The sequence below is a fragment of the Zingiber officinale genome, chromosome 2B (assembly GCF_018446385.1).
Source record: "Zingiber officinale cultivar Zhangliang chromosome 2B, Zo_v1.1, whole genome shotgun sequence".
In the NCBI taxonomy this organism is placed as follows: Eukaryota; Viridiplantae; Streptophyta; class Magnoliopsida; order Zingiberales; family Zingiberaceae; genus Zingiber; species Zingiber officinale.
Window position 1 is genome coordinate 147718015 of NC_055989.1, and position 23479 is coordinate 147741493.

The 23479-nt window shown below is 36.0% G+C and overlaps 1 non-coding gene across 1 annotated transcript; it reads left to right on the forward strand.

Annotated features, from left to right (window-relative positions):
• The first annotated feature begins 8523 nt into the window (after positions 1 to 8523).
• Positions 8524 to 8684, forward strand: LOC122049952. The gene has a single exon (XR_006131189.1). It is a non-coding gene; the product is annotated as a U1 spliceosomal RNA (small nuclear RNA).
• Positions 8685 to 23479: the final 14795 nt, after the last annotated feature.

Below are 23479 nucleotides of genomic sequence, written 5' to 3' on the forward strand. Positions count from 1 at the left end.
AGCTACTGCAATAACAAACAGACACGAACTTAATTAAAATTGATGCATACATACAACACATACTGCATAACAAAAAGCAAAAAAGCGAATCCATCGAATTATTTGTCCTACTACAAGAAAGAGAACAATATGAGAAATAGCTAGCACGATGATAATATACAAGGAAAATTGTTCAAAATTCCCAACTAACAAGCCATTTTCCTTCCATACTCCTTGTGTCAGAAAAAATTTATTCTCACCCCTGCATATAATTTTTTTTTAATGTAATTCCCTAATGTATACCGATTTATTTAATTACCCTTCATTTTTTATAAGTATAAAAAATTTAAATAAGATATAATTCTTTCTAAATTTAGTAGATTTAAACTAGAATCTAGTATATTTTCTATGAGTCAATCAATTCAACCTATGCTAATAGATTAATATATGATTCTCAATCAATTTGAATGAAAAATATACTAGATATTTTTAAAATGATATTAAATTTAGAAGAAATTATATATCATTTAGATTTTTTTTGTACCTATAAAAAAAATAGGATAATTAAATAAGTTTGTATCTATTATGTTTGATCAGGAGTGAGAACAAATATTTTCTAACATGGGACACTGAGGGTAAAGTTTAAGCTATGGTTGGAGATTTTTTTTTCACAATTTACCGTATATATAACCACATACGATTGCAACGATGGGCCGGTAGGAGGAACTTGAGCTAGCAGAATGAGTTGTGGCGAGTGAGGAAGATTGCTAACACAAGGAGCCCGACACAGAAGACCAACACCGTCACCTGCAACTTCAGGAACTTGGGGCCGAGGCCTCTGAAGCAGGAATAGAAGGAGAGGATGCTCGTGAGGATGAGGACGATGAGTCTTATAGCCAACTCGATGGCGAAGTGGTCGCCCGTGTATGGGTTCTTCAGGAAGAAGTATAGAAGCCCGAAGGAGGCGAAGAAGAGGCCGAGTGTGAACGCGTCGCTCTTCTTCATCATGCGCTTGAACAACCTGTCGTCGACGGCGGCGGGGGGTGCTGGCTGGGTGGTGATGTAGATGACTTGGTGGGGTACGGGCCTAGGGTTGTTCATGGGGGTGTTGATGTCTAGCGGGCTCATAGGTGGAGGACTCTCCAAGGGACCGGACGGTGGCGGAGTTCCGGCGGAGTCGTCTATGAGAGGAGTCTCCATGGGAACGGACGGCGGCATGCTAGTGGATGGAACGAGGAGTAGGAAAAAGGATCGGCGGTCGGAGGAAAGAGAGAGAGAGCAAGTGCTTGAGGAAGATGGTACTTGCATTGGATTCCTCCTCCTCTAGCTAGAATTAGCTTTTATAGCCAAGTGAAGGAGGTATATATACGGAAATATTATCATGTGGCTCACATCCATGCGGATCGGTGCGGTGGATCGATCCACTGATTGATTCAGCCCCGCTGGATCGATCAGTGGATCGATCCAGCAGGCGCGAGAAGATGAAGCGGGCTAGAATCGACCAAGATGCTAGCAGACATAGCGTCGTCGATTCTGGCCGCGAACTGGCCGGATTCCGACCGGATCGCGACCGGATTCCTGCCAGATGGCGGCCAGAATCTGACCGTTTCGTGGCCAAAATCTGTCGCGACGCTAGCAGACGCAGCACTGTCGATTTTGGCTGCGATTCTGTCGGAATCCGGTCGCGATACGGCCAGAATCCGGTCGCGATTCGATCGGAATCCGGTCGCTATCGGATTCCGACCAGATCGTGATCGGATTCTGGCCAAAGGTCGACGACGATAGAAGGGCGCGACTGGCACGACAGGCGTAAGAAGACAAGCGAGGCTGAATCCAGTCCCGCTGGATCGATCAGTGGATCGATCCAGTACTAATTTTAATGCGCGCCGCGCCAAATCATACGGAGTATGTCACAGGAGATCTTTTCTCATATATATATATATATATATATATATATATATATATATATATATATATATATATAAAATATTATGTTGCATATCTTGTACACATTTTAAGAAAGAAGTCGATTTTAAAACTTTTATATGCTTAATACTGTACATTTCATGTTATCAACTTTATGCTTAATACTCACCGTGGACACCGGGATAAGATTTTCCTTAAGTCGTACATCTGGTAAGTACATAAATTTTGTTTTTCGTTTTGAAATTTTCTAATGTTTACATACTATAACTCAGCTTATTAAAAACGTGAAATTTAATTGATGGAGCTAAAAAAAACTTAAAAAATAAATTCTAACGTCGCGCATGAATCCGCCGTCCAACGACAAGACAAAAGTAGCAGCCAACTTGTACACGAGTACTGTCAACAATAATATAAGTATATAACTGGAATCATGATCACACTGACTGGAATATTAGACTAAATCTACTTGTATTCTAGGGAGGGACCCACTGCAATCCACTCCAGCGACTTTGACTTTCTGAATTGTATGCAAGCAGTTCACTCAAACGTGTATCAAGTTGCCTGCTACTTTTATATATATATATATATATATATATATATATATATATATATGCTACGGATAAAGCCGAGCGGACTGTTACGGACATGCCTTCCTGATCGGTCACCAGACCGATCAGGGAACTGATGCCTTCCTGATCGATCACCAGACCGATCAGGAGGTTCCCTGATCGAACTGGTGACCGATCAGGAAGGCAAGTTCGCAGCGGTTTGCACGACTTTGATCCGCAGCATATCATTTATATATATATATGTTACGGACCTTATTTTATGGATTATTGCGGATTAAGGTTCACGTCATTTTTTTTTAATGAAAACTTTTTCTCTTCTTTGATTTTCTTTCGTTCTCGCCGAACCGAAGCTCACCGCGCCTCCTCGCGCCAGCCACCCTCGTGCCCCGCAGCTGACTAGCCTGCCCATCGCCAGCGGCCTCCGGTCGCCTGGACCCACCCACACTATAGCCCCGGGGGTGAACCGGTCAGGGATCGCGACATGGATTCTGGCCGCGATCTCGCCGAAATTTGGCGCGATAGAAATCATGTTGAAGCTTGATCGCAGCCGGAATCCGGCGCGATCACGGTCGGAATCTGGTTGCTGCCAGACCCCAGTCGGTTCGCGGCCGGATTGAACCGAAATCCGGCCGAAATCTGGCCACCACGCTAGCAACTGGCGTGAACTGCATATCTCGCCGAAGCTTAATCGCGGCCGGAATCCAGCCCCATTGCGGCTGGAATCCAGCGCCATTGCGGCCGGAATCCTGTCGCTAGCAAACCTCAGCCGGTTCACAGCCAGATTTCAACCAGAATCCGGCCGAAATCCAACCGCGATATGGCCACCACGCTAGCGACCGCAATCGCGGCCAGATTTCGGCTGGGATTCTGGCTGTCGACGGGTGGTCGGCGGGTGGTCGGCAGGTGGGTGGCCGGAGGCGAGGAGGTGGGGGCACCGGTGGGTGGTGGCCTGCCGGCTAGAGGCGAGGAGGCGAGGCTGGCACGATTGGCACATACGAGAGAGGAGAACGATGGTAAAAAAAATATAAAAAAATTAAATTATGTGGGTTGAGGAGAACGATGGTAAAAAAAATATATAAAAAAAAAATCAAATTACGTGGGTTGCGGATGAGTGCGCAGACTCGTGTCGTAACCTTTTATTACCCTGATTGTTACCGGATTTCTAGAGGGAAAAATTATACCCAACCCTTTAAACTCCTTGCATATAAATTTAATTTCCTTTTCAGTTCGGTGTCAGAAAAATATGTAAATATTTTTTATTTTAATTTTTTAATACATATCAATTTACTTAATTATCTTAAATACAAAAATCTAAAATAAAAAAAATATTTTTTAAATTTAATATATTTAAATTAAAATCTAATATATTTACTATCAAATTGATCATGATATTTTTTCACCTAACTAATCGATTGATATACTAGATTCTAATTAAATAGTACTAAATTTATGAAAAATTATATATTATTTTTATAGAATAATTAAAAATATATATATATATAATTCATCCTAAATTCAATATTATTTAATTAAAATTGAGTATAACAATCAATTTGTCAGATGAAAAAAAAAATCATCCTTAATTTAATAAAAAAATATATTAAATTTTAATTTAAATGTACAGTAGTTAGGAAAAATTATATTTTATTTTAGAAAGAAAATTTTACTTACAAGAGTAAAAATAATTAATTTTCTAAGTAGAAACTGAGAAAAAAAATTAACTTTACTGTTAGATTTTAGAACAATTTACCATTTCTTAATTTTTTTAAATCTGCGGAGAAGAGCATCATTGATGGTAGACTGACAATGCTACTTTTAATTCCGGAGAGCGACCCACTGGTATCCCAATTGTCTACGATCAACCATTAATTAATTAATTAATTAAAATAAAATAATACTATGCGGAGAATTGATTTGTGATACACCTCGAATGGAATTGTAGTCATCGTCAAAATAAACTCGAACCGCAGACATGGTCATCTAAAAGTTCACATTTGTTAAATTCTATAAATTCAGTATAGAGACAGTCAACCAAGCAGTCAGCATCGCCACGGTCAGGAAAACATTAATTTTGACGCTGACTGCAAGGTGGTACTTGCCATTTTTGTTCCACCAACTTGGAAAACGAAAAAGAAATATTTGGCAAAGGTTCGCGGGTAAATTATCCTAAACGGTCCATGTAAAATTTTAATTTTACCATCAGTTGTTATACAGAGAATATTTATTTTAAGTTTCTAATTTATATCAATCCATCTATTTAACTTTCTAATTTATATAATTCATCTAATATATTTACTAACTGTGCACATAATTTAATTTAAAAGACGGTTACAAAATATAGATATAAAAAATTTAAAAAGAGACATCATTCCTCTAAAAGAAGGTATACTTTTTTTTAAAATTTAATATAGTATAAATTAAAATTTAATATATTTTCTATCAATTGAGTTATATTTATAATAGATTGATTAAGTATATAATCCAAAAGTATTTGAAATCAAGTATATATATATATATATATAGTTTAATTGGGTATAATTGTATAAGAATATGTATAAATAATAATTAAGTGAATTAATATGGATTAAATAGTTGAAATAAATATTTTATGATTTAGGGACGGATGGTAAAATTTAAATTTTGTATGAGAATTTTAGGAAAGGACCACCATATAATCAGCATCAAATGTTGTCCTGGGCAGGGTGATGCTGAATTTATTTTTAATATTAAATTATATTATAAATAGTCTTAAATTAACTTCTAAATGCTATAAAATTGAGTTGTAAATACTACTAAATTATAATAACTACTCTGCAAAATTTTAAAATATTGTTTAATTATAAAATAGCATTAATCAGAAGTTAGAAGAGGAGGTAAACGATCAGAACAGGAGCAGTAGGAGCCGAAATACACGGCGGGCGTGACGCTACATTAACCATGGCAGGATTATCTCGGTCTGAAGAAAGCAAATAATACAAATAATAAAGTGAAGGAGAGAAAGAGGTAAGGTAAAAGTAGGCTAGTAAATTATATTATAAAACTTAGGTTTATAAAATATAAATAGATTATAAAAATAATAATAAAAGATTAATCTATTCTTATATAATAATAATTTATCATATACTAACATCTCAAAATCACAATGCACCAACAGAAAATATTGAGAGTTTGTTAATCAAAAATTGAAATCGTGCAGTGGAATGTGCCTTGGTAAGTAAGTTTGTAATTTGCATGGAAGATGAGACAAATGACAAAATGATAGTTCCATTCTAATAGTGATGGCGAGTGAAATGATAATCCATCTCGATATGCTTGGTGCGCTCAGAAAAAAATAGAATTGCGAGTAATTTAAATGACACTAGAGTTGTCACAATGCATAGGGATAGAGTTCAAGAGAAAAACACCCATATCAATAAGTAGCCAACATAACCAAACAATTTCAATAGTAGTAGAGGTAATAGCACGATATTCTGCTTCGGTAGAAGAACGAAAGACAACATCTTGCTTTTTACTCTTCCAAGAGATAAGAGAATCTACCAAGAAAACACAATATCCTATGGTAGACTTACGATCTGTAGAATCACCATCCTAATCTGCATCTGAATAGACCTGCAATTGTAAGGTAGAAGTAGAAAGATAAAGAAAACTATAAAATTGGGTACCTCGAAGATATCGAAGGATACGAAACATATCTCCCCAATGTACTGAAGTGGGAGAAACAACAAATTAGCTCACAATATGTACAACATAAACAATGTCAGGTCTAGTAATAGTGAGATATACTAGACTGCCAACTAGAGTGTGATATAAAAATGGATTTGGCAAGGGAACACCATCAGTAGAAGAGTATCGAGCATTAATCTCATGCGGAGTATCAATAGTGCTAGGGTCGGATAGACGAGCTTGCTCTAGAATGCCACCAATATATTTGGATTGCAAGAGAAGATAGTCACGAGGAGAATAAGCTACTTCAAGTCCCAAAATATAATGCAGAGAACTCAAATCTTTCATATCAAACTCACGAACCAAATGCAATTTCTACTCTTCTATTCCACTTAAATCATCCCATGTAATAATCATGTCATCAACATTAAGAGAGAGTAATGTGCGACCTGATGAAGTACAACGAACTAAAAGAGAAGAGTCATGCTAGCTAGGAAGAAAGCTAAGAGATCCAATCACAATGGAGAACTTGTCAAACCAAGTTCGAGGAGCTTGCTTAAGGCCATAAAGAGTCTTCTTTAGTCTGTAAACTTCACCAGGGTTGCGAGTGACACATGGTGGAGGCACCATGTAGGCTTCTTCTTGAAAATTTTCATTTAAAAAAGTATTTTTTTAAAAAAAATTTTAAGTACAAATAGAGGTAAGAACATTGCTTATGGACAGTTTAAGTAGCCGTAAAAAGACACAGACCATAAGTTAAGGTCGCCTTGATAATTGTGTCAAGTTGAGATCATTTATGTGTTAATAATGATCGAAGTAAATTAACCCATCATTTATCTACATGATGATATAAAATATCTCAAGTTAAACATTGCATATATTACAATGTTCATCAAAGTTAATCAAACTAATTTGGTATTATTATTATTCTTAGCCGAGAAGAAAATTGTACAACATACCCTTCTGCTATTGATTTATCTTAGAACTTAATACTCTGTTATTTTATTATTATAAAGATCTATAACCTTTTATTTCTATTCAGTGTTTACACATACAACTAAATCTATGATTTATAATTTTCAAAATGGATTAGTACTTTTAAATTTCATTTTTTTTTTGTCATGAGGCATAATAATGAATCAGCTATTGATATCTAAAGGGTTAATCATAGATCAAATTGTACTTTAGTTATAGATGTTTGTTCATCGGTATGAAGATGTGCTACTTAGCCGTTTGCGGTTGGTTGATTAAGGAGATAAACTCTATTGATGCAAATAGGACATAAACCTTTCAAAAATTAATTGGCCAAATGAAAAAATCTGGTTCATGGTCAAAATTTTAATTTTAATTTTTTTTTGCTTTTAGGATGGAGCACTTGTTATTTTTATTTATATTTTACTGTTTAATTACACTGAGTCTATTTGCTTGTCATGCACAAAAATGAAATTGTTAGAGAACCTGTAAAAAAGGCTCTTTTAATATCAATGGTCAACTAAGGCACACAACTAAACTAAGTTCGGTTAAGAAGATCACTACTCACCATGCATAACTGGAAGCAACTTCTGTTATATCATGTATAAATCAATGCAACGAGATCTAGACAGTAGAATACGCAACATGTTGCACTCAGTGCTCATGTTTACTCCGTAAAAAATTTGAAGCTAATTCATTTGTTATTCAGAAAAAGAGCGTCTCTACAACATATCGTCGAGCAAGTCATTTGCGCAATCTATTTAATGGCCTCAACGTGACAAAGCTTAGCCAGAAGGCCATGCGAATCTCCACTCGGAAACCACATCAACAAGAAAGTAATAGGCCTTAAATGAATCACACACTTGCAAGGCAACCATTGATCCCTCTCTCCATATTAACTCAGCAACGAAAGGTGGAATTTGCTGATTCGTGAAGTAAGCATTGCTGCGGCTGAACCACCGTGAAACAGCAGTGACAATGATGATCAATACAACCAAATTGAAATGCAGGGTTGTCGATGGGAACTCCATGATGCTTTGGTTCGCAATTGACTTGAGAGCTCTGTTGTCCGTTTCAAGTAAACAAAGGCGTCCTTCTCAAAATCATGGAGATAAAAGAAGGGCAGGGGGAATACATGTAGGCTAGTGAAGTGAGCACATTGTTGCATTCGAACAGCCATGAAACAACCGCGATGATGATCAAAATTGTGAGAAGGAAGGTAGAGTTGAAAGTCGAAGTTCGATTCTGATATGTTTCGCAACCGCAACCCAGAGGGAGTTCTGTTGTCGATTCTGCTTCAAAGGAGAAGGGAGGGATTAATCACGTCCACGGGTTTTAGTCCCACATCTTGGAGTGGAATTAAGAGAGAGCAGACAGACGGCTATAAGAATGGAGCTGTGTGCTACGTTGAATCATACTTACCTGGACGGGGTCGACGGGCGATCAAGAAGGCTCGTGGCCTAAATCAACGGTTTCCATTGCACATCGGAAGGGCGTTGGTTTACCATCTCCCCAAGTGGGAGAGTGGACGTCATAATTTGTGACAGAGGGGGTACGCGCGTGCGCGGCCCCTGCCAATAAAAGTAAACATTTAGCTTAATTAATATTATCTAATTAAAGTATTGTTGAATTTCGCCTCTTGGGCGAATTGCTCGTTGATTAAACGCAGAATTTAAAAGCAGAGAGATGCAATTATCTCTAGTGTTAAAACTGTCATGAATCAGTTATGGTTTGGCTGGAGGATTGTGTATGGTTGTCGGTAGATATTTAAATTAAATATTTAATAAGCGAATCAATTAAATGATTGTGGTCGTAAATATAATGAATGAATTAAATATTTAGTAAATATTTAATGAATGAATAAGTGAATAAATTAAATATTTAATAAATGAATCAATTGAATGAGTGTGGTCTCAAATGTGGATAGAGGATTGTGTTGGGTTGTTAATAAACATTTGATGAAGGATGGTAACATCTCATGTGTTAATCATTTGATTATCTAGAGAATTTGATACAGTAAATATTTGATGAATGAATCAATTAAAGGAGGATTGGGGCGTAGTTCTATGACAAAGATAATTTTAAACGGCTCTACATGAAATTAGATTTAATAAGATGAAATGAGAGATAAGGTAGCCACGTGGATAATGACGTACTGGCAAAGGATAAAACAGAACAACAACATACTAGTGATTATCAGATTATTCCAGGTAGGCGACTTAGTTTGGAAAAAAATCAAGTCGATCGACAACGTCAGCAAACTGGAGGTCCCGTGAGGAGGACCCTATAAAGTGATTTAGAAGCTCAGCTCAGGGTCCTTTTATCAATGAGATGAAAAGGGAAGGAATTTAGAATTGCTCTAGAGCGCGAACCATCTACAGTCCTATCGGGCTGGGTAGTAAGTCCCTGAACAAACTTATGTAACTTGTAAAATGTCCATTCTATGAATGTAGGAAGTTTTGAATGAAAGTAATTCAAGTGTCAAACTTAGCTCTCATACCAAGTGTCAAAAACTCACATGCTGAGCAGTCATATTATAAGTGAGCATAGCCCTCACGCCAAGTATCAAAGACTCATGCGCCGAGCGGTCGTGTTATAAGTGAGCTTTGCCCTTACACTAAGTGTCAAAGACTCTTTGACTCGAGCGGGCAAGTTATAAGCGAGCGTTATTCTCGTGCCTAAAGATAAACAACCACGGGATCCAGACCGGGTGCGTCAAAGACTCTCAACCTGATTGGGTGAGTTATAAGCGAGAGTTGCTCTCGTGCCTAAAGATTAACAACTACGGGGTCTAGACTAGGCGCGTCAAAGACTCTCGGCCCAATCAAGCAAGTTATGAAATGTTGGATCGAAAAGCGCTAGAGGGGGGGGGGGGGGGAATAGCGCTCGCGGCTTTCACTTATCGTTTCGAAAAATCAATGAGTAAATGCAGCGGAAATATAAAACAAACACAGAAAGACACCAAGTGTTTTTACTTGGTTCAGAGCCTTGGGTGACTCCTATTCCAAGGTCCACGCTTGTTGAGTGTTTACTTTGAGCAACAACTATAATCTCGCAAAAGGTTATAAATGAATATTACAATTAATCTGTATTGAAAATTATACCGACACAAGCGAATCGTAAAACTAAAGTTTCTGGTCATCGGTGTCTTATTGTAACTCAGCCGAATTGTCTCGTTAGTAGTGCGCTGAAGAAACATTGTTTAAAAGGTGTTGTCTTAGGCTGTTGGTCGAGACTGGCTGATATAAGTCGTTGAGGGCGCCTTCAAAGCCCTTGAGGGCGCCTCCGAAGGCCCGGATCCACAACGTGAATAAGATCCGCAACTCTCGCAGCTTATCCTCTTGAGGGCGCCTCCAATGCCCTTGAGGGCGCCTCCAAGGCCGTCTGAGGTGCTTCCAGCTCCTTTGGTGGGTGCCTCCAGCTCCGCTGCGTAGACTCCTCAGCCCTTACACCCGAGGTGCCTCCAAGCTCCATGGAGGGTGCCTCGAGTACTGTTCATCTGAGGTAAAACTTGCGCTTTTGTCCCTGCAAGATATGTTAGTCCCCGCAAGATATGTTAGTCTCCAAAATACCAAGCATACCCTGCAACACAAAGTTAGCACATAATAATAACATAAACATAGATGTCTAATAGTCATCGGACTGCCCGGTTCTGACTTCAGATTTCCGTCCGAAAATCTTAGGTCGAACCGATGCTTACTGTTCCCTCAGCAGGGAACGTGTCCTCACCTACTCCACTCAAGAAAGTATACCTGTTGCCAGTTCGATCCTCCAGATCGATTAGGCTTTTGCTCAACGCCCGAGTCTTCAGGTCTTTCCGTTGGACTTCCGCTCCACGACCCGCCCAGACTTTACACCCGATCCGCGACACCAGGATTTTCACCTAGAGTTTCTGACTCTAGGACTTTTGCTCGAAGACCTCGACCCACCAAGGCTTTCCACCTAGGGTTACCGCCCCCTAGGGTTTTCCCTTTGCCTAACCGCAATTAGGACTTTTCTTCACCTAGGGTTACCGCCCCCTAGGGTTTTCCCTTTGCCTAACCGCAATTAGGACTTTTCTTCACCTAGGGTTACCACCCCCTAGGACCTAGGGTTATCACCCCCTAGGGTTTTCCACCCGCCTAACCGCAGCTAAGACTTTTTGCCTAAGTACACTTAGGACTTTCCTGCAATCTCATTCAAACACATTAGATCACAAGACAACCTAACTTTGAACCCTTTAACATAATCAAAACACAAGTTTGATCGTCGGATGCATCCCGCACCAACAATCTCTCCTTTTTTGATTATGATAACACGGTTCAAAGTTAAGTAAAAATATAACAAACAATAAATGAAGGAATTTAAACATGAGCATCAATGTAACGAAACTTATGCTATGCTCCTTTTATTTTGTTTAAATTCTTAATTTCTTAACTTTGACTATTCTCTCCCCCTTTGACATAAATCAAAAAGAATACTAAGAAGAGTGAACAAAAAAAATTATTCTATTTAACTTTAAGCTCCCCCTGAAGAGTAGTTCTTAGCGAAATTTAGCTTTCAAAATACTTAACTTTTTCAATAAAATTTAGATGAACTTAAGTTTTGAAATTTTCAAAGCGTTAAAATAATTTTTGAAGAGATTCTTAGCTAAATTGAAAATATTTTAACTTTTTCAAGAAAATTTAATCTCTTTTTTTTTTAAAAAAAAATAACTTAGTTAAATTCTTAGCTTTGAAAACACTTGGATTTTACCAAAGACTTAGCTAATTGTTTTGAAAATAATTATTTTGTCAAGTATTTAGCCTTTTAAATTTAAAAAAAAACTTAGCTTTAAAAAGACTTTGAGAACTTTAACACTTAGTTTGAAGAAAATTTTAAAAAAACTTAAAATATTTTATCAAATACTTAGTTTAAAAAATTTTATATATTAAAAACAACTTTAACCCCTAAAAAAAAATTTAACTTGACTCCTTTCACTCCCCCTTGATTAATGCCTTAAACATCTTGAGGATTCTAGAGTCTAAGTATGTAAATAAAAATAAAAAAATAAAAGTTATTACTTTCCTAATTTTCCATCTCACCTATTCTAGGTTATCAAGCATGTTCAGCTTATGAGTGCGTGTGAGACGGAGTTAACTTTATTTAATTTTATTAATATTTGAAATTGAGATAAGTTTGAATTTTCAGTGAGTTTGAATTTCAAATGAGTAAATATTTAAAATTTTGAAAATTAATTCAGTTTGAAGTTATAACTTGAAAATATGATTTAAAAATTAATTATCATTAAGATTTTGAATCAAATATAATTTGAAAATTAATTATCACATGATTTGAAAATTAATTAAGATTTTGATAATTTAATAATTAATAATTAATAATTTTAAATTTAATTATGATTTGAAAATTATAATTTTGTATAATGATTTTTTTAAAAAATAATACTTTGATTGAAATTAATTAGCCTTTTGAAATTAATTATGATTTGAACCTTAATAATAATTAAAATTTTGAAAATAATTTTTAAAAATAATTTCATTATGATTTAAACATTTTGAAATTAATTTTTCAAAGTTAATTAAGTTAATTTAATTGAATTAATTTGGAACTACTTTAAACCTAGATCCATCTCACCCTTTTCTAAATTATCAATTAGGGAACCTTAATAATTTTGTGAGATGGTTAACTTTAATTTTCAATTAAATTCCATCTAAGGATTGATTTATATTTGGGTTAGACTCAAATTTTAAAACAAACTAATTAAATATTTATTCCAAAGGTCGGCTTCCAGGCTGTGGCAAGGCACTAGGCCTTCTTGGGTATGGAATCATTCACCACTTCTAGACAAAGCCTTTCAAAGAAATTGAATATTTAATTTTCTTATTTTAACTCCTAGGTCTAACTAGTCAAGTGTAAATCATGCCTAGGTCCTTAACTAGCCTAATCTAAGCATGTATCATGTAAACAGTAAAGCAATCACCAAACAAATCTATCTATTGATAAAAACAATCTTTTTATTGGCTCCCCTTGGATCATGTTGGTGCAGCAGGGCCGGCAAGAGGGGAGGGGTGAATTGCCTGCAAAATAAGAACTAACCTCCTCGTACTTTCAACTCTAAAATAGCAACAATAAATTATAGGTGCAGCGAAGGCCGGCAAAAGGGGGGTGAATTGCTTCTGAAAAAGTTAAAACGATACCTTCCTCGGATCTTTCAACTCAAAAGTAAAACAACTATAATAAAATTAATATCAGAAATAAAAGGAGATAGAAATTAACCTGGTTACAACCAAGAGGGTTGTTAATCCAGAGCAGTAAGAAAAGCGCAGTAAGCAAACTCCTTTGCTGAAGGCGGAGAAGCCTTTTACACACTTAAAATGCTCACTAGTTGCAAGAAAAGACTACATAATTGAATGCTTGAGTTGTTATTTCTTTCCTAGCTCCAGGGGCCTTTATATAGCTCCTGGAAAGTCTATCCCGAGGGTTGAAGGCGCCTCCATGACTTTTGACCAGATAGAACTCTATCCGTGCTCGAACGGCTCTTTTGACCAGGCTTGAGGTGCCTTAAACAAACTTGGAGGCGCCTCAAATGTTTGAGGCGCCTCGAAGGTTTGAGGCGCCTCGAAGGTTTGAGGCCCCTCAAATACTGCTTGAGGCGCCTTGAGCTGTATTTCCAGCATATCTTCTCGTTTGCTTTAACTTCCGAAGCTTCACTTGGTTGGGTGATTGCGGCCAACCGAAATAGGGCTCACCCGAACCCAATTTTCGGCCTTCCCCTCGAGCAGGCTTTCGTCCGGCTTCTCATCCCTCGAACGCCGCGCGCGTTCTTCTCGTTCCACCGGAGTACTCTTCCGCAGCTCTCTCGTCCTTCGGACGCACCAAGCCCGTCGACTCCCTTCCCGTGCCGTCCTTCTCGCTAGCTGCGTCTTCTGCTCGACTTCCTGCGCTCCTAAGCTCCTGCACACTCAGACACAGGGATCAAAAAAAGCAGGACCTAACCAACTTTGTTGATCACATCAAAATACCCACGGGGACCAACAATCTCCCCCTTTTTGATGTGCATCAACCCAAGTTCAAGTTAGGGTACAAATAGACACAAAACAGTAATTTTAAAGGAAATTACTAAACTAGCATGTTAAGCATTAGTTTGCAATAAATAAAATTGCAACTACTAATTTAAGAGTTAACTAAAAAAAATTTTAATTTTAAAAAAAATTCTCTCCTCTCTAAGCTTGTATCTATCTCTCCCCCTTTGATCACAGCAAAAAGCGGGGTAACAGAAAAAAAATTTTAGCAAAAAAAAAATTTTAAGTTAGAAAAATTTGTGTAAAAGACGAATTTTCCAAAAAAAATTTCTAAGTAAACATAATTTTTTAGATTTTTCGTCAGAGTTTTCCAAAAAACATTTCTAAGTAAACATAATTTTTAGAATTTTTCAAAAATAATTTCTAAGTCAAAAATTAATATTTAAATTTTAAAAATGTAAAAAAAAACTTTCAAAGTATTATTTAATTCTAGTTTAATAATTTTTCAGAGAATTTAATTAAATATTTATTTCAATATTTCAGATTCCAGGTCGTGGCGAGGCACTAGGCCTTCTTGGTTATTGGAGCAACAACCACTTCCTTAGACAAAGCTTGATAAAGAAATTTTAATATTTAATTTTGCTTCTGAAAGCCTTAATTAAATAGATTAATTTAGTACAGATTTCGGAACCCAATAGAGGTTCCTTCCTACCGGGTTATTCAAAAATTTAAGGGGTACATAGTTCTTGGTCACTCTTTTAAGTTGACCCTGATGGTTTCTAATGTACCAATTCAATTTTCCATAAATTTTTAATTTTGAGTTTGGAAATTTATTTGTTTTTAAACATGCATCATATTTCAATTTTTCAATTTCTAATTTTAATTTATCATTTTCTGATTTTAGATGATCATACATTTCTAACGGGCATGCTTTTGCTAGGTTCAATTTTAATTCAGTATTTTCTTTTTCTAATTTGAATAAGGCTTTAGAAAGAGACTTAATAAAGCGAAAAGACTGAGTCGGGGTTAGATTGCGTACCTGACTTACCTGACTCGGTGAGGCTCCCCCTTCACTGCAGCTTTCCTCTTCTGATGTTCCTCCCCCTTCATCGATGCTCATCTCTGAGCTTGACTCTTCTTCCAGCTGATGGTTAGCTAGTAGAGCTAACCTCGAAAAGGCTTCGACGTCTGATTCGGAAGACGACGAATCTGACCAAGTGGCCTTCAGGTTTTTGTGCTTGGAGGATTCTGGCTTCTTGTACTTGACCTTTTCTTTCTGCTTGCTCTTTAATTTCGTGCAATCATCCTTGATGTGTGATAACCATGATTTTGGCTATATTATCTTGATTCATAATGCATGTTTTAATGATATTTTCATAGCTTAATCTCACATCAAATCTCAATATTGCATTTGATTTTGGACCTAATTGTAAATTAGCTAATTTTCATGGTATTTGGTGCTAATATTTGATTCTTATTTTGTAGGCATCAAAAGGGTCATGGACCCGATCAAATCAGATCACATTTGGGCTCGATTCTAGGGCTAAACGAGGTGATCAAGCTATGGATCAATTTGGACCATCCGTTGAAGATCGGAGAGATCTGGGCCATCCATTGAAGATATGGTCCATCCGACCTAAGGGAGAGTAGATCTGGACCGTCGATGAAGATCAATACCCTTGGATCAGATTTTAGGCAATCTTTCACCGTTGATTTATCTAAGAAGCATCTCAGCCATCCGATCAAAACTGAGGAGGTTTAAAAGCCCGCGTGAGAAGCTACAGTAGCTTGGACTTGGCGTTTTCGCGACTATAGTGCTTTCGTCTTCCTTCTTCCGCGACGCCGAGCTTCCCTTCCACAATTCAGATCCGGTTCTTCTTCTTCTTCAACGACGGCGATCTTGAGCTGACGGCGTCCATTTTCCGGCGATCAGAGAGTGTTTGAGGAAGGTTTCTCGGCGCGCTGTGGGTCTGTTCATCGCCGCGATCCGGAGCAAGGGAGGTTTCTTGTTCAGCGATTTTCACAGTCACCAGAGCTTGAGGGGAGGTTTCCGATAGCTTCTGATCATCTTTCCGATCGTCATTCCATAGCAAGCTAGCTCGATCTGATCAATCAGATTGGTTTATGAATCCACAGATCCATGCTCTGTTTTCTTGGCCGATGGGATTATCCGGTAGATGTGAGTTTTAGGGGAGGTTTCCAAGAGCCGTGAGCATCTTCTGGTGATAGTTGGGAGCTTAATCGATTGTCTGTTGAGTGTTGAGGGGAGGTTTCCGATTCACCTCTGTTTCACAACAGATTTTGGAGGAATTTGCTACGGATTTGGGTTGTGGAATGTTAGGGTTTGTTTTCTTTCATTTTTACTTTGAATTGTCCATAAATTTGCTCAGATCTAAAGATCTGATAGTTAGATTGAAATTTCTTTTCTACTTGCAATTTCTTGTTTCGGTTTCTATAAATTAGATGTAATTTCAATTCTTAGGTTTAGGAAACCCATGTTCAGTTCATTCGATATACTGTGCCTGTTTTCATATTTGAGTATTGCATGAATTTTGTGAGATTTTCATTGTTAACTTCTGTGTTATGTAATGAATGAGGTTGTGAATTGAAGAGATAGGAATTGAATCATTTGAATCAACGATGTCTTATGAAATGGAAAAGAGTCATGTTAAAATGTTTGTTTAATTGGAGGCTTTTGGTTGTGCTCTTCTGTTCAACGTTACTATTCTTGAATCTGTTCTTGATCTTATTAGAAGAACTAAATTTGAATTGCAAATCTAATGTAAGTGTTAGTTTGACTTTGTGGATGTGATAACTCAATTTGAATCAATTCTAGATATATACACATTCACTAGTTAGCCCTTGGAAAAAAATACGACTTGGGACTCGTTGCTACAACACTTGTTTTAATTTTAATGAGTTTCAATTTTAATTAATTTGGAGCGCCTTGTGACATTCAAAATTGCTAACACCAAATTTTGGCGCCGTTGCCGGGGAACATAACTAGCAATGTGTGTTTATTTTAGATTGATCATTGAGTGATTTTATTTGTTAGCATGTTGATTGATTTGATTGCTTATTCTCTTTGTATTTTCATGTTGGTTTGTTCTTGAATTATTAAATGCTTTTACTGTTTATATTTTCATGTGATTGAAACTTTATGCTTTTGAGTTTTCTAACATTGATTTCTAGTGTTGTAGTGAAGTACAGGAGATTTCTTTAGCATGAATCCATATTTTCAGAATTTTGGAGGTGGAATGGAGAGTTATCAATGTTTTCAGCCTGAGTATCAATATTACCCATGCATGGATCAACAAAATAGGTATGAATTATTTCATAATGGTTTTAATGCTAATTGGGTGGATAATTCATGTTTCAGGAATGAAAGTGCACAAGGACAATTTATTGAGCCATATCCTACCTACTAGAGTTCATATGGATTTCAAGAGGTTTCAACAAATTTTATGCCACAATATTTTCAACAAAATGACCCTCAGTTGGATGAGTCAACATGGAAACTCAAGGAGATCATGCAACAAATGAGTGAGCATCAAGAGCAACAATTTTCAAGGATACAGAACATACAGATTCAGATAGATCAGATTGCATCATCCATCAATCAGCTGAAAGCACAAAACTCCAGTGATGAGATGGAAAGTAGCGATTCTGTCAGGCCTGACCCTACTTCCATTAATTCACATGATTTTTCTAATATTTTTTGTGATGATCATGTAATTATGCAAATTTTTGATCCTAATGATTTTGTTGTTGAAAATGTTGTTAGTGATTCAGGTTCTGAACATGTTTTTGAAGATGATTTAAGTGTAGGGGAATGCTTACTGGAAGCATTACCTCAAGAATCACCAAGAGTTGAAGATGTAAGTGTAGGGACTTGTGCTATGGAGCCAAGCACCCAAGAATCACTACATGAGGATGAACATTCACAAGAACAAGAGCTTGAGCCATATCATGATGAAAAAGGAGGTAACAATCACCACTCCAGGTACCTTTCAACATGAAAAGGTGAGTTTTTCTTGTGATTTTTCAGGAAATTTAATTAAGGTACCAATTGTTGATTTTATTAGTTGTGATTCATTTCGTGATATATTTTATGCCCACACTAATACTCTCCTATTTTCTTGTTATCCCACACGCATGTGGGAGGTGTTTTCTTTGATTAATGTTGTAGGAGAACATAAGCTTCCGGAGTGGATGCTTGAACTGAACCGCTTGCATCCTCCTGAAAGGATTTGCAATGGAAAAATGAAGAATAAAAAGGATTTGATTGGAATCACAATTCCTCCACTACCGGCATGGATTCTCACTCTTAACCTTCTTCAACCACCGGGGAAAAGGGGAGTTTGTTCCAACTTAATTTCCTTTTGCAATTTTAATTAATGCTTAATGTTTAGTCTTGTCCTTAATAAATTCTTTGAGAGCAAAGGTTGATTTTCTTATTGCATTTAGTTATGTTTACAATTGGTAATTTTCTTTTTACATTTAATTTTGAGTGTGAATAAGAAAATGGCACCCCTAGCAATTTTTCTATAACATGTTAGAAATAGAGAATGTGAGCTAGCTTTGAGAATCTATTTTGGAGCTTAATGTCAATAATGGACTTTTAATTTTCTCAAGGTTTCTATTTAATGATGGATATTTGATTGATGAATTGAATTGATACATTTTCATGCCTAGTGAGAATGAGCCTTAATTGAGTGATGCACTTGTGTTCTTGTACTCTAGGACTTGCTTTGATTCTTTCAAAACCACAATCTAATGGATTGAATCATGTTATGAAGATAATCTATTTGTTACTCTTACTTCCACACAATGTCTTGCTAATCTTCTTGTTAATTATCATATCATTTCAATTTCTCTTATTTCTTAATCTTTTGGATGTGGATATTTTGTTTGTTATATGATGAATTATTTGGCCAAGTTGGACAAAGGATTAAGTGTGGGGGGAGTTGTTGCTCAATTGGTTTAAAAGAAAATGAAAAGATTCGGAATGGATTTTTGAAATCTGTACCAAGAAGAGTTTGAAGCTACATTGTGATATAAATTTTGTTTCTTCTTCAATCATTTAAAGATGTGTTCAATTTTTACAGTAACTCAAGTGTCTAAAATAGACAGCATCTAGTGTAATTTAATTCTTACAAGCTCAACAAATCTGAATTGCAATGGGGAACTTGTTAACTTCATGGGTGTTATGTCAAGTAGAGGAAATTTGTGCCAAGTTGCAGATTTTTTGTGCCAAGTGTTGACACTGTTTTTGGGTTACTGTGGTTTTGAATGTAAGCTCTGAATATTGCAGTACTTAATGGAATCATTTTCCAAGTTAATCCTTTGAACAACAAACTAAAATCTGTTGAAATTGAAGCAAAAGGAACTTGAATAGAATTGATATCTTTTTACCCAACAAATTTGTTCAGTCTTGGAAAGTATTGCTGAATTAGAAATGCACCTTGCTTAATTTGAAGTGCACTAGGAGATTACACAAGTATTGGTACTGGAAATCTGAAATGTGGAAGTGTTGTTGCAGAATTTAATTAACTTCAAGTTGTGCAGAATTTTTGGTGCAGAGTGCAGAATTAACTTCAGGTTGTGATGCAAGCTGATTACAGCTTTTCTTCCAGCAACTGATGAGTCGAATTATGAAGTCTCATTGACACTTAATTCTGAAAGCATCACAGTGCAAAATGGTTAAGTTGCTATCTTCGTACTAGTTTGAAGGTTGAACCACTCGAAACGCACATTAAAATTTGAAGAAGTTATAATGAAAATGTCTTAATTGAAGCTACTAAGGAATCTGTTTTGTTCAGAATTTGACAGGACTTGTAAATTCCAGAATTTCAGTTATACACTAAGCTTGGAAAAGCTTGCCATTGTTGGTGGATATCTCTCAATGCTCTTGATTGTATTTGCTTCTTCCATTGATTGTGTTGGTTGATCTCTTGTTTGAAAAGGCTATTATGATGTAAACTCCATCATTTTCGAGCTGCATAAAGAATGGAAATAGAAATACATTAAAAAAATTTCTGCAAATCTGTTGGAATCACTAAGCAGTACCAAAATTATTTTTAGAGTTATCTTTGTAGGTTGAAGTAGAATGGAAATCAAGCCTTTATTGAGTAAATGTTGAATGAGAGAATTTATAGTGATCAAATGTAGAAGTTTGATCAGGAATCAGTTTGCTCAGAAATGAAACTGATTGCAAAATTCAGAAATTCAGTTTAGTGAAGTCTGAATCATATTGTTATCTGATATTCACAAAATGAAGACATCTCTCAGCTAATTAATAAACAAGTGTTAGATATAAGTGAAGAAATGAATTTCAGAAGCTATCATTGAGTATATGCAGAGGAGATGGAAACAAACTGCTGAAATGGAAATCTGTGGAACTGCAATGAACTGCAGTTTTGTTTTCAGAATGTACCAAAATCTCATCAGTAGCTTTAAAGTCAAAGAGGAATTTAGTAAAGAGCCAACATACCATGTAACAAATGGTTTTTCGATGTATTCAATGTCTTTTTCTAACTGAATTTCACAGGAATTGTAAGTATCAAGTTGCTAACAGCAGAGATACTATGAATTACTGAAATCTGATAAATTCATTTGTAGAGCTTCATTCGACTTGGAAACCTGAAATGAGAAATAGCTAAGTTTCCAAATTGGAATCGATTGTGGTCAAGCTTGATATGAAGTTTTTGTTTAATCATTATCAAGTGGTAACATCTCCTTTTCAAGCCTTCTTGTTTTAAGAACTTGAAATTTCTTCGACTCTGAATTCCTGGGAATCAGTAATGAGAATTCATTTTACAAAGATTATATCATCAGCTTTGAATAAATCTGGACAAAACAGAATTTTAGAACTTCAGAACGTCAACTGTGTGAAGTTGAATCAAACAGAAATTTTCATATTCTGGAAGAGTAATGCTGAATTAGAATCTGTGAGCTCGGTTTCTATTAGTAAATCTATTGCAATTGGGAGCTAATCAAGTCCATGCTGAATTGAAGCTAGGAAACTGCAGTTCTGTGTTGTATCAAAAATGTATCAAAATTTTATCAGCAATCCTCTAATCAGTGAGAAACTAAGTGAAGGATGTATATTTTTCAAAACCAAATGGTGTTCGTCTTCCTCCATGACATCTACAAATTTTATATCAGAATTTCAGAGCTAAGTAGTGCTGAAACTGAAACAAGGCAAGAATATTTAGAAACAGAATTGAAACAGTGGTTACATGTAGCTACGGGAATTTGACATCAGGAAGTAGTTTTTGAAATTCAATTGGTAGGCATCATTCTATTCATGTAGTACTTCAAGATGAGATCATAATTCTGTAATTGAAAAAGTGGAAGCTGAAACAATGGAATTTCAGAAACTATGAAATCTGATCAAGTTAATGGAAACTTCTGAAATTAGTGAATTTGATTGTGCTGCTGAAACATTGATTTGAAGTTATATTGCAATTCCAACTTTGAAGATAGTGGGTTGAGTTCATGTGCTAATTCTGATCTTATAAGTGAGGTTGCTGGAACCAAAATGAGGTTAGACTAATTCTGGAACTGATTGTATCAACTTGTTGAGCACTTGTTGAGTTACATTGTCCGAGACGGACAAAAATTTAAGTGTGGGGGAACCAAGGAATGGTGTTTGTGGACTGAACAAGGTTGAAACTGTTAATTTTCGAGCTGCATAAAAAATGAAAATAGAATTGTTAAGATAGAATTTGCAGGCACTGTACAATTTCAATTCTGCTGATGGGAATTGATGAGTAAGTGAATTGGGTTAAAAGATGTTGTTTGTTGCATGAAGTATGGAAGAAATTCGAGGTTATATAGCTGTTAAGTGTGTAGTATAAAGATAAATAAAGGTCAAGTTGCAGAAGCAGAAGGCTAAACTGCTGCTGAATGCAGAAGTGTTACCAAGCTACTGTGAGTAATTCAAGATTAGAAGCTGATTGATTTTAGTCATGCAATTCATTTGAAGATGAAACTTATATTGATTAAAAGGAAGAGAAATTGAAAGAGAAGAATAGATATTAAAATTTGAAATGAATCAGTGGCACAGGAATTTCAGAATCTGGAATTGAGGTGTGCAGTTTTTAGAAAAATGGAAATTGAGACAAGTTTTAAGTGTGGGGGAGATAGGCACATGTTGAGGTTCATTGAGAGTAGATTCCAATAGATTTAGTGTCAAGTGGTATTCTTTCTTGAACTCAATTTTGTATGATTCAAAATTCTGGAATTGTAAATGCGGAGCCAAACTTTGAGGCTGAATTGTTATTGCTGGAATGCAGTCTTGTGCAGTCTTGTGCCAAGGATTGGGAAGTGTTGGAATTGAATCGAAGTGAAGATGCTAAACTCTAACAGAGAGTTAATGACATGACACAGAATTAGAACTCAGATTTTTTTTCAGAATGAAAAAAATCAGCTACATTGAACTTTAATAGAATTGATGTAATGGGAAGAAAGTTAAGGAAGAAGAGAGAGAAGGGAGTATGGCTAAGTATTCATTTATATAGCATTTCTATGTATCCATGTCTTCCACTAGAACTTAAACTTGTTTTTTCTTTCTTATCTTTTCTTTGTTGCTAATTCTTCCTTTTCTTTTCTTTTCTTGCAACTAATGCTTTGATGTGTACTTAATTCATATTCTTTCATTTTTCTTTCCATGATTAACCTTCATATTGTGATTTGTATCCATGATCATGGTGTTAGAGTGTATACTAAAAGCCTAGCTTTTAGTATAAACATTTATCTAGAAATAAGAATCACATTGGTCAAATCTCTACATTTGTGATAAATGTAGTTGTTCAATTAATTTATATTGTAGATAACATTGTGTGTGGTGTCACACACAGAAGATCATGTTATCAGTACCTTATAAATTATAAACAGTAGCTCACGACCATGATGGAAAGGAACAAACCATTGAAGGTCGTAGTGTAATTAGATGTTAGTTTATCTTAACTATATAATTACACTAGTACACTAAGAGTGTATTGAGTAGGACCATTAGAGGTCGTTTCTTTTATACTGACTTTATAAAGGGACAAAGACCTCAGTTATTATGGAAGTGTGTGCTCTTAATCCTAATATAATAACAAGCACATATATTTGATATTTATTTCTTTAATTTATCAATGGGTGAGATTTAGTTCGATGAATCAATAAGCCCGATAAGTTGGGAAATGATATCACTTATAATGTGTGTTGTTGATTATAGAAGGAAACTGTGTCCTAGTAATCTAGGTTGAGAATGTCCCCAAGGGGAGCTCATAAGGATTGTCATGTTAAACCCTGCAGGTGGACTTAGTCCGACATGACGATGAAGTTGAGTGGTACTACTCTTGGAGCTAGATATTA